The sequence below is a fragment of the Trichomycterus rosablanca genome, chromosome 4, assembly GCF_030014385.1.
Source record: "Trichomycterus rosablanca isolate fTriRos1 chromosome 4, fTriRos1.hap1, whole genome shotgun sequence".
NCBI classification, from domain to species: Eukaryota; Metazoa; Chordata; class Actinopteri; order Siluriformes; family Trichomycteridae; genus Trichomycterus; species Trichomycterus rosablanca.
Window position 1 is genome coordinate 38,368,837 of NC_085991.1, and position 9,908 is coordinate 38,378,744.

Genomic DNA, 9,908 nt, shown 5'->3' on the forward strand with positions numbered 1-9,908 from the left:
TTGGTAAAGCGTTGAGCCAATGTGAACTGCTTTATGTCCCAAGTCTTTCGAGTGGTGGCACGTTATTTCTTGTAAACAGTGGTCTCTTGCCAAGGTTGAAAGAAAAAAAAAAACTCCAAACCGTCACCTCATTCTAAGAAAAAAATTTGACTGCGCAGTCAGATAAAATACAAATACCAACAATCTTCTATGAATTACAAGCTGCTGTGACACAGCTAACATTGAGAGCACAGGACCACCACAGATAAATACCATGTCCACTCACTGACCACTCTATTAGACAGTTCTACCTGGTTGGTCCACCTTGTAGATGTAAAGTCAGAGACGATCGCTCATCTATTGCTGCTGTTTGAGTTGGTCATCTTCTAGACCTTCATCAGTGGTCACAAGATGCTGCCCACAGGACGCTGTTTCCTGGATATATTTTTGGTTGGTGCACTATTCTCAGTCCAGCAGTGACAGTGATGTTTAAAAACTCCATCAGCGCTACTGTGTCTTATCCTCTTATACCAGCACAACACACACTAACACACAACCACCAGTGCTGAGAATGATCCACCACCCAAGTAATACCTGCTCTGTGGTGGGCCTGGGAGAGTCCTGACCATTGAAGAACAGCATGAAAGGGGGTTAACAAAGCATGCAGAGAAACAGATGAACTACAGTCAGTAATTGTAGAACTACAAAGTGCTTCTATATGGTAAGAGGAGTTGATAAAAAGGACAGTGAGTGTAGAAATAAGGAGGGGGTTTTATGTTATGGCTGATCGGTGTATACTAGTACACTTTTAGTAGAAATAATTTATTTGTACATAATTTTACATATTTTCTCTTGTTGAGTCTGGTTCCTCTTAACAATTTTTTTCCTTTCCACTGTTGGCATTGTATAATATGGGCGGTTGTACTTTTTTCGAGCACAAGGTGGCGGTGGTGCTCTAGTGCCGTACATTTCAAAATGATCACCTGTACATTTTCTACAATGGATTGTCAGAATTTGTGTATTCAGGGTCTTCTGCAATGCAGACATGTATCAGCACAGTGTTATTTTAAAACAAAATAACTCAGGTTATATATATATATATATATATATATATATATATATATATATATATATATATATACAGTCTCAACCTGTTCGCCATCATGTTCAACACACAAAATCCAGCTAGCAACAGTAACATTTAAAGCTTGGGCACACATTTAACGGGGAATAGATCCATTAGTGGTAACATAATTTTGACTCACCCTGTATATATAAGTATATCTACTGTGTATATATACTGATCAGCCATAACATTAAAATCACCTCCTTGTTTCTACACACACTGTCCATTTTATCAGCTCCACTTACCATATAGATGCATTTTGTAGTTCTACAATTGCTGACTGTAGTCCATCTGTTTCTCTGCATGCTTTGTTAGCCCCCTTTCGTGCTGTTCTTCAATGGTCAGGACTCTCACAGGACCACTACAGAGTAGGTATTATTTAGGTGGTGGATCATTCTCAGCACTGGTATGAGTGGATAAGACACAGCAGTGCTGATGGAGTTTTTAAACACCTCACTGTCACTGCTGGACTGAGAATAGTCCACCAACCAAAAATATCCAGCCAACAGCGTCCTGTGGGCAGCGTCCTGTGACCACTGATGAAGGTCTAGAAGATTACCAACTCAAAAAGCAGCAATAGATGAGCGATCATCTCTGACTTTACATCTACAAGGTGGACCAACTATGTAAGAGTGTCTAATAGAGTGGACAGTGAGTGGACACAGTATTTAAAAACTCCAGCAGCGCTGCTGTGTCTGATCCACTCATACCAGCACAACACACACTAACACACCACCACAATGTCAGTGTCACTGCAGTGCTGAGAATGATCCACCACCTAAATAATATCTGCTCTGTGGTGGTCCTGTGGGGGTCCTGACCATTGAAGAACAGAGTGAAAGCAGGCTAAAAAAGTATGTAGAAAAACAGATGGACTACAGTCAGTAATTGTAGAACTGGAAAGTTCTTTTATATGGTAAGTGGAGCTGATAAAATGGACAGTGACTGTAGAAACAAGAAGGTAGTTTTAATGTTATGGCTGATCAGTGTATATAAACAAAGTTGCAAAATGCTTATTGTCTTACCATAGAAGCTTTACAAATGTGAATATACGCATTCAAAGTATTTTACATAAAAGAAAGTGGAAAAAGAAGTGGTTAAAAAATCCACCTATTGTTTTGGCTTTTAAAAAAGTAAATACAGTTAAAAATATAGACTTAATCTAGAATCCATTACATTGCATGGCTTTACATTTACCACCTAGACAGACGGGCATGACATACTGTGCAACCACATCTGTTTTACATTAAATGCTTTCCTTTCGGCTTGATGCTTTCAGGTGTCGTCCTACTGACAGTAATTTGGCTGGTAATGAATTCTAACATCAATCTTCTACAGCTGTTGATATGTTTGATTTTCTTTCTTATTTTCTCAGCAGGAATACTGCAGTAATTCCTCCTGCACTTATGCACCACTAAACAGATGCTCAGGCAAATCATGAGAGGTAAAGTCAATGTTACATTTATTTGTATAGTGCTTTCCAGAAATCCAGGTTCAAAACCCTTAATTAGCAAGCCTGGGGCAACAGTGGCAAAAAAAACCTTCTTTAAATATTATGAAGCAAAACCCTTGAGAGAAACCAGACTCAAATGAGACACATCCTCTTTGGGCAACCTAAAGATATTTGAATTAATTAAATTACAATGAAATAAATTGATATTAAATTTTAATTTGAATTAAAAGAGAAAGATAATACATGAAATAAGAGATCAGTACAAGCTCACAAGAGATCAGTATGGTAATAGGTTGTTACACATGTAAAACCAAAAATGTCAGTATATTTAAACTGCTGCTGCAATTATTGTTTTTGAGATTACCAGCTATAAGATCCCACCTATAAATTCATGCCAAAAATCAATGTGAAGTATTTTTACTTGTAGCATTCAATTTTTTTCATTCAACAAGAGGGAAATTCCAGTTATTTATTTATTTATTTTTGAATGAATGATGTGATGGCAGACTGCATGTAATATCTCACCCTCATCAAAAATTGACTGATTTGCTCTAAGGGAGTGAAATCAGGGGTGAAGGCATGTCGATGTTAATTTCAGACCTCTCATTGAGGTATGCTAGAGTAAAGGAAACATAAACACTTTGTTTTGGCTGAAAACCAACTTATAAGGGAACTGGAAGTAAAAATAAGCTTGATTGGTTAATACACTGTACAGAGTAATTACTGTCACTTTTAATAGCTAAGAAAATATTACATGTAATGTGAACTATTTTCAGTAGTTTACTTTTGTAGCAATTTCTATTGACTGATTTTTTTTATACTACATTCAGATGTAGATCTGTGATGGTATATTTGACCTTAAACTATACAGTGTGTTTGTTCTGAGTAATTAATATTACTGGAAGCTGTCCAAGAAACAGAGGGGTATACAGTGTATACTGCATATGTACTGTATAACATACCTTTTTGCTTAGTTTAGGGGAACAGTTAACATTTAGGTTATGCAGGGTATGCAAGAGCAGTTGTAGCCTAGCGGTTAAGGTACTGAACTAGTAATCAAAAGGTTGCTAGTTTAAGCCCCACCACTGCCAGGTTGTCACTGATGGACCCTTGAGTAAGGCCCTTAACCCGCAATTGCTTAGACAATATACTGTCACAGTACTGTAAGTTGCTTTGGATAAAAACCTCTGCTAATGCCGAAAATTTAAATGTACGTGCTAGTCTGATATTGGTAAGAATTGCTAAAAGTCATGTGATAATGCAATAATGCATTAGATGAGTTCATAACAAATTTGAAATAAGTGGTGGGTTAATACACAACGTTCTACTGCAGAGTAATTCAAAGACAACCTGCAATGCTAAAATTATTTATTTATTTATTAGGATTTTTATGTCATGTTTTAAACACTTTGGTTACATTCATGACAGGACAGGTAGTTACAAGATTCATCAGTTCCCAGGTCAAACACAGTCATGGACAATTTCGTGTCTCCAATTTACCTCACTTGCATGTCTTTGCACAGTGGGAGAAAACCGGAGCTTCATTAGGAAACCCATGCAGACACGAGGTGAACATGCAAACTCAGAAAGAACCCGGACCGCTCCACCTGGGGATCGAACCCAGAACCTTCTTGCTGTGAAGCAACAGCGCTACCCACCGAGCCACCGTGCCGCCCCGACCATGCTAAAGACAGTGTTTTAAAAATGAGAGTCTCTTTGATTTTCTGACATGAGCATAAATTTACTACATGTCCTAAATCAACTTTAATGACTTTATCATTAGTCAAATTCTATTTCTTGCATATCCCAGCCTGTTGGCAAATTAGAGTAAGGGCAAAGGGTCAGCCATTCTATAGCACCTTCGGCAAAAAGGTTTAAGGTACCTACTCAAGCCCTCAATATGCAGCTTGCCATACCCATTTCCAACTGTTATGCCACCAATGCCTACAGTTAAGGTCTCCTGGACCCACCAGCAAATGACTAAAATCCCCTGTTGTGATACTCTACCTGCTTACTAAAACTCTGCTTACTTAAATCTTAGTACCAATAGCTCAGTGTAGCACTGTCACCTCACAGCAAGAAGGTCCTGGGTTTGATTCACAGGTGGAAGGGTCTGGGTCCTTTCTGTGTGGAGTTTGCATGTTCTCCCCGTTTCTGTGTGGGTTTACTCCGGCAGCTCCCGTTTCCTCCCACAGTCCAAAAACATGCAAATGAGGTAAATTGGAGATAGAAAATTGTCCATGACTGTGTTTGACATTAAACTTGTGAACTGATGAATCTTATGTAATGAGTAACTACCTGTAATGAGTCATGTGACTATAATAATGCATTAGATGAGTTTATAACAAATTATATATAAGTTTTGGGTTAATATACATTTAATATGTTCTACTGCAGAGTAACTCAAGGACAACCATGCAAACATTATATATTTATTTATTAGGATTTTAACATCATGTCTTTGGACTGTGGGGGAAAACCGGAGCACCCAGAGGAAACCCCTGTGACACAGGGAGAACATGCAAACTCCACACATAAAGAATCCAGACTGCTCCACCTGGGGATCGAACCCAGGACCTTCTTGCTGTGAGGCAACAGTGCTACCCACCTTGAATCAGGGCTGGTTATGCTTTTCTGGACCCACCGGCAAATGACTAAAACCCCTGTTGTGATACTCTACCTGCTTACTATAACTCTAAACTAAATCTTAGTACCAATAACACTACAGCATCATTTTTTTACTTTTAAATCAGTATTGCAGACAGAGGTACTCTGACTCCAGTAACCAACAGACCACATTTCAGTTGGCATATGTTTGCAATAAACATCCTAATTTTTGCACATCTGCCACCCACTTAGCTTTTGTTTGTGCTGATGAAGATCCATACCATCTAGAGTAGGTTCCAGCACATGCTGCACTGATGAGAGCTTCTGTCACTATGAATGCTGCCTTTCTGCACAAGTTTGTCTTTGGAAAAGAACTCACTGTGAAAAGCTATTCAAAACACTGGCACATTGTTTTGTCTGGCTTCAGCAGAAAAATAACACTAGAGGGCAAGCTACCAGTTCCTGATAAAAAATCCTAACCCCAGCTTTACTTCAGCAGTTTTTATGGTGCTTTTTATATTCTCTTATTCTGTCTATACTGATCATTGCTATTTAAGGTACAATACATGTTTGTACAGTTTTTTTTAATTAAACACCAAATTAAACTGGAATTAGGACTGAATACCAAGATAATTGCACTTCAATGTTTCCTTTGTCTAGGCACAGCTTTGTTTTGATATCAGTACTATGGAATTTCCCCTCATGTGTTGTATACTTTCACTGACTGGTTTTAAATTTTGTGAGAACATATCCATGTAATTAATACTAACATGTTTTGCAATGTCACTTCAATCAGCAGTGGTGGCCTGCAGATTCACCTTTTTATTTGCCATAGGCTGATACTACACTGCTCATTTAAATACAAACTTAAGATTTGAAGCATTTATTTGTTAGCATTGTGTTGTTCATTTTTGGCTTATTTTATTTCTTTGTTTTAGGTTTTAGTTATATCTCTTTCTCTGGTTTGACTGAGAGAGCAAATGCTAGCTGACAGTAAACAGTAAAGTTTTATCTCAAAAATTTTTTTTACAGTAAAGAATGTTTAAAAGTCATAATTTTACCTTTCCACAACTTTTTATTATAGTACAGTGGTACCTTGGACACTAAACTCAGCGTCAGTTGGTTCTGGGACTGGCATTGAGTTTAAAAGCCGTGGAGTTTCAGGGTATTTTTTCCCATAAGGATGTATGGGGAAACCTGATAATGTGTTCCATGGTCCCATGGACTTGCATATATTTTAGGCCTATGTAAAGTAATGGGGTTGTTTTTGACACTTATACACTGAAAATAACACAAATATAATATTAAAAACACTGAAATAAAAAGCTGATTCTTACAATTTCTCAGAACCCCAAGCTGTTACACAAGTTTAAAAGTGAGGAAAATCCAGCTAAACACAGATACATATGGATGCTTTGAAAGTGAATCTGACGATTATTCCACACAAATGCAGATTCGTCTCATATTTGCACTTTGATGATGTATTACCGCACCACTCAAGCCGAGCGCTGAACAAAGCGACTGTTCATTGTTAATTTGAAATTAAAAAAATAAATTTTTAAAAAACAAACTGAACACATTGAGTTTAAGGAAAATGTTGAGTTTAAGGGTACAAATTTCTTGATGAAGGGTGTTGAGTTTCAAAGATTTTGAGTTTAGGGGACCGTGAGTTACAAGGTACCACTGTTTTATATTAGATTTTATTTATAAATACTATACTATATCCTGAGCGGTTAAGTTTTAATAACAACCATATTTTATCACAATCATCACACTTCAGCTGAACACACTTGGAGGAGAGTGTTAACTGATTTATATTACATAAATGAGCTAAATAATGCTATAATGCTCTCTGGACCCCCTGTCATTATATTTTATAAAATGTTATTAACTAGAACAGCAATTTTGCATGGATGGATGGGGTGGAGTGGAACTTAAATGTACTTATTTGGGCTATAGTAATTGTTGCCTATTAAATGCACACAAAGTACAGTGGTACCTTGTACCCTCAAACTCAACGTTTCCCTTAAACTCAATGTGTTCAGTTTGTTTTTTAAAAATGTATTTATTTAATTTAAAATTAACAATAAACAGTCACTTTGTTCAGTGCTCGGCTTGAGCGGTGCAGTAATACATCGAAGTGTGCATATGAGACGAATCTGCATTTGTGTGGAATAACAAATGAAAAGTTTGAAAGCTCCACATGTATCTGTGTTTAGCTGGATTTTCATCACTGTTTCACTTTTAAACTTGTGTTATAGCTCAGTGTGCTGAGAAATTGTAAGAATCAGCTTTCTATTTCAGTGTTTTTATATTATATTTGTGTTATGTTCAGTGTAAAAATGTCAAAAACAACCCCATTACTTAACATAAGCCTAATATATATGCAAGTCCACAGACCATGGAACACATTAACAGGTTTCCCATACACCCTTATGGGAAAAAATACCTTGAAACTCAACGCCAGTCCCAGAACCAATTGACGTTGAGTTTCAAGGTACCACTGTAAAAGGTACCCTTGTGCTTAAAATATGCATTTCATCTTTAGTTTCATAGAGAAATTATGACATTAAGTCATTTAGGATGATGCACGTGTAATCAGACCCCAAACAGTTTTAAGGAGCCTGAAGCAATACTATTTTTATACTACTGTATAGTACAGCTATAAAGTTAATTTTGTAAACTTCCCTTTATCCCTGCTCAATAAAATCACCTTAAACACTAATAATCAAGCTGTCCAGAACTGATTTCTGGTCCATCTTGTACTTGTAGATGGTAATGAAGGTAGCTGGTGGTTTGTTTCACTTTGTCAGTCCTAATGTTTTGACTACCGTCTGCTGCCATTCTCGCTTGCTTTCTGCACTCTGCCTTTCAGCCAGCTTAAGTGGAGTTCCAGCTCTGTATGATGCACTATCATGATGCCAGTTCAGCTCTCCAAGTTATTTAACTTGTCTCCTGTCCAAGCATTTCGAAGTCTAAACTGTACTGCTGTGGGGCAAAAGTGAAGGCGCACACACACCTGGGAAACAGTCCTCAAGGGAAGTCATCAATCAGCTTTATGAGACTGCTCTGGGAAAGTGGATTAGTCTCTCCTTTCTCAATTCATTTGTGTCGTTCTCCTTTCCATTTTCTCTCTCTGTCTAGTTATTCTATCTGTATAAGCTTCACTTCAAGTCAGCTTACTTACTTCTGGGATTGAGATATGTTTGCTCAAGTGGTCTTTTAGTCAGCTGTGCATAAAACTGACACCAAAATTAATGACCACTCGTGTGGCCATCCAAGCACAGAGGTGAAGTTTTGTACAAATCTCATTTCCAGAAAACTCGGGACATCTTGTAAATGCAATACAAAGAAAATTTGAGATTTGTTAATTCGCAGTGATGGGTCATGGCTCACCACTTTGTGCCAAACTTCATAAGAAAATTGCCAGCACATTTGAAAATAATTCCCAATGCAAATTATTGACTCTTTCACCATCTACTGTTCATAATATTGTGAAAAGATTCAGTGGATCTGGAGAGAGCTACAGAAGCCACTATTCAATGTGTGTGACTTTTGAGCTCTCACACACATTGCACTAGAAACGTCATGCTACTGTGATAAATATAGCCACATGGGCTTTGGAGTACTTCAGAAAAACATAACTGTCACTAAACTGAGTCCGACAGTACATCCAGAAACGCCACCTGAAACTGTATTACACTAAGAGAAAGCTGTACATCAATTCTATACAGCAATGCCTCTGAGTTCTCTGATTCTGAACTCATCCCGAAGACAGTGGAAACATGTTCTGTGGTCAAATAAGTCCATGATCCAGCTTGTTTTTGGGGAAAAAAAACAGACATTGCATTCTCTGTGCCAAATATAAAAAGGACCATTCAACTGTTATCAGTAAAATGTGCACAAGGCAACATCTGTTATTGTATAGGCTGCATCAGTGCCCATGGCAAGGGTGACTTGCATATATGTGAAGATACCATTAACATGGAGGCGTATATTGGGATATCAGAAATACACATGCTGCCATCAAAGTCTTTTCCAGCAACATCTGATTATCCTTTCATGCCACCTTATACATTTTAAATATGAGACAGATCTGAATTGCAGGCAGGCCAGTCAAGCACACACACTCTGGCCTGCCTGCAACCAGATCTGTCTCCTATTAAAAATGTATAGTGCAGCATGAAAAGAAGAATCAGATGTAGGTGACCACAGATGGTTGACCACAGACAAAAATTATTTTTACAGACAGAGCTGTCTAATGCCAGAGCATTGAATACAAATGTGAACCATAAAAAATCCTGAGAAATAGATTCACTGTGTTTGTAACACGTACTAAAAGCATTCAACTCTGTAGAGCATAAAACAGATTGTGCATTATTTGACAGTGAAAATGCAGTGTAGCTGGGTTTTTCTACTGCTTAATACAGACACATTGAGTTTCTCTGACTTTTTTTCTCAGTGCAATTCTGTGACAGTTTCCCATTCAGAAGGTGGACTTTAGTATTACATGGCTTTGAGAGGAAAAGTGTTTTAATAGAACGAAATCATTTCAATATCCACTTGTTCACTTGGGTGTAAGTGTGTGTGTGTGTGTGTGTGTGTGTGTGTGTGTGTGTGTGTGTGTGTGTGTGTGTGTGTGTGTGTGTGTGTGTGTGTGTGTGTGTGTGTGTGTGTGTGTGTGTGTGTTCGTCATGTGGTCGACGCTGGGTGAGCTTCTCTCTCAGTGCAGTGAAGGACAGT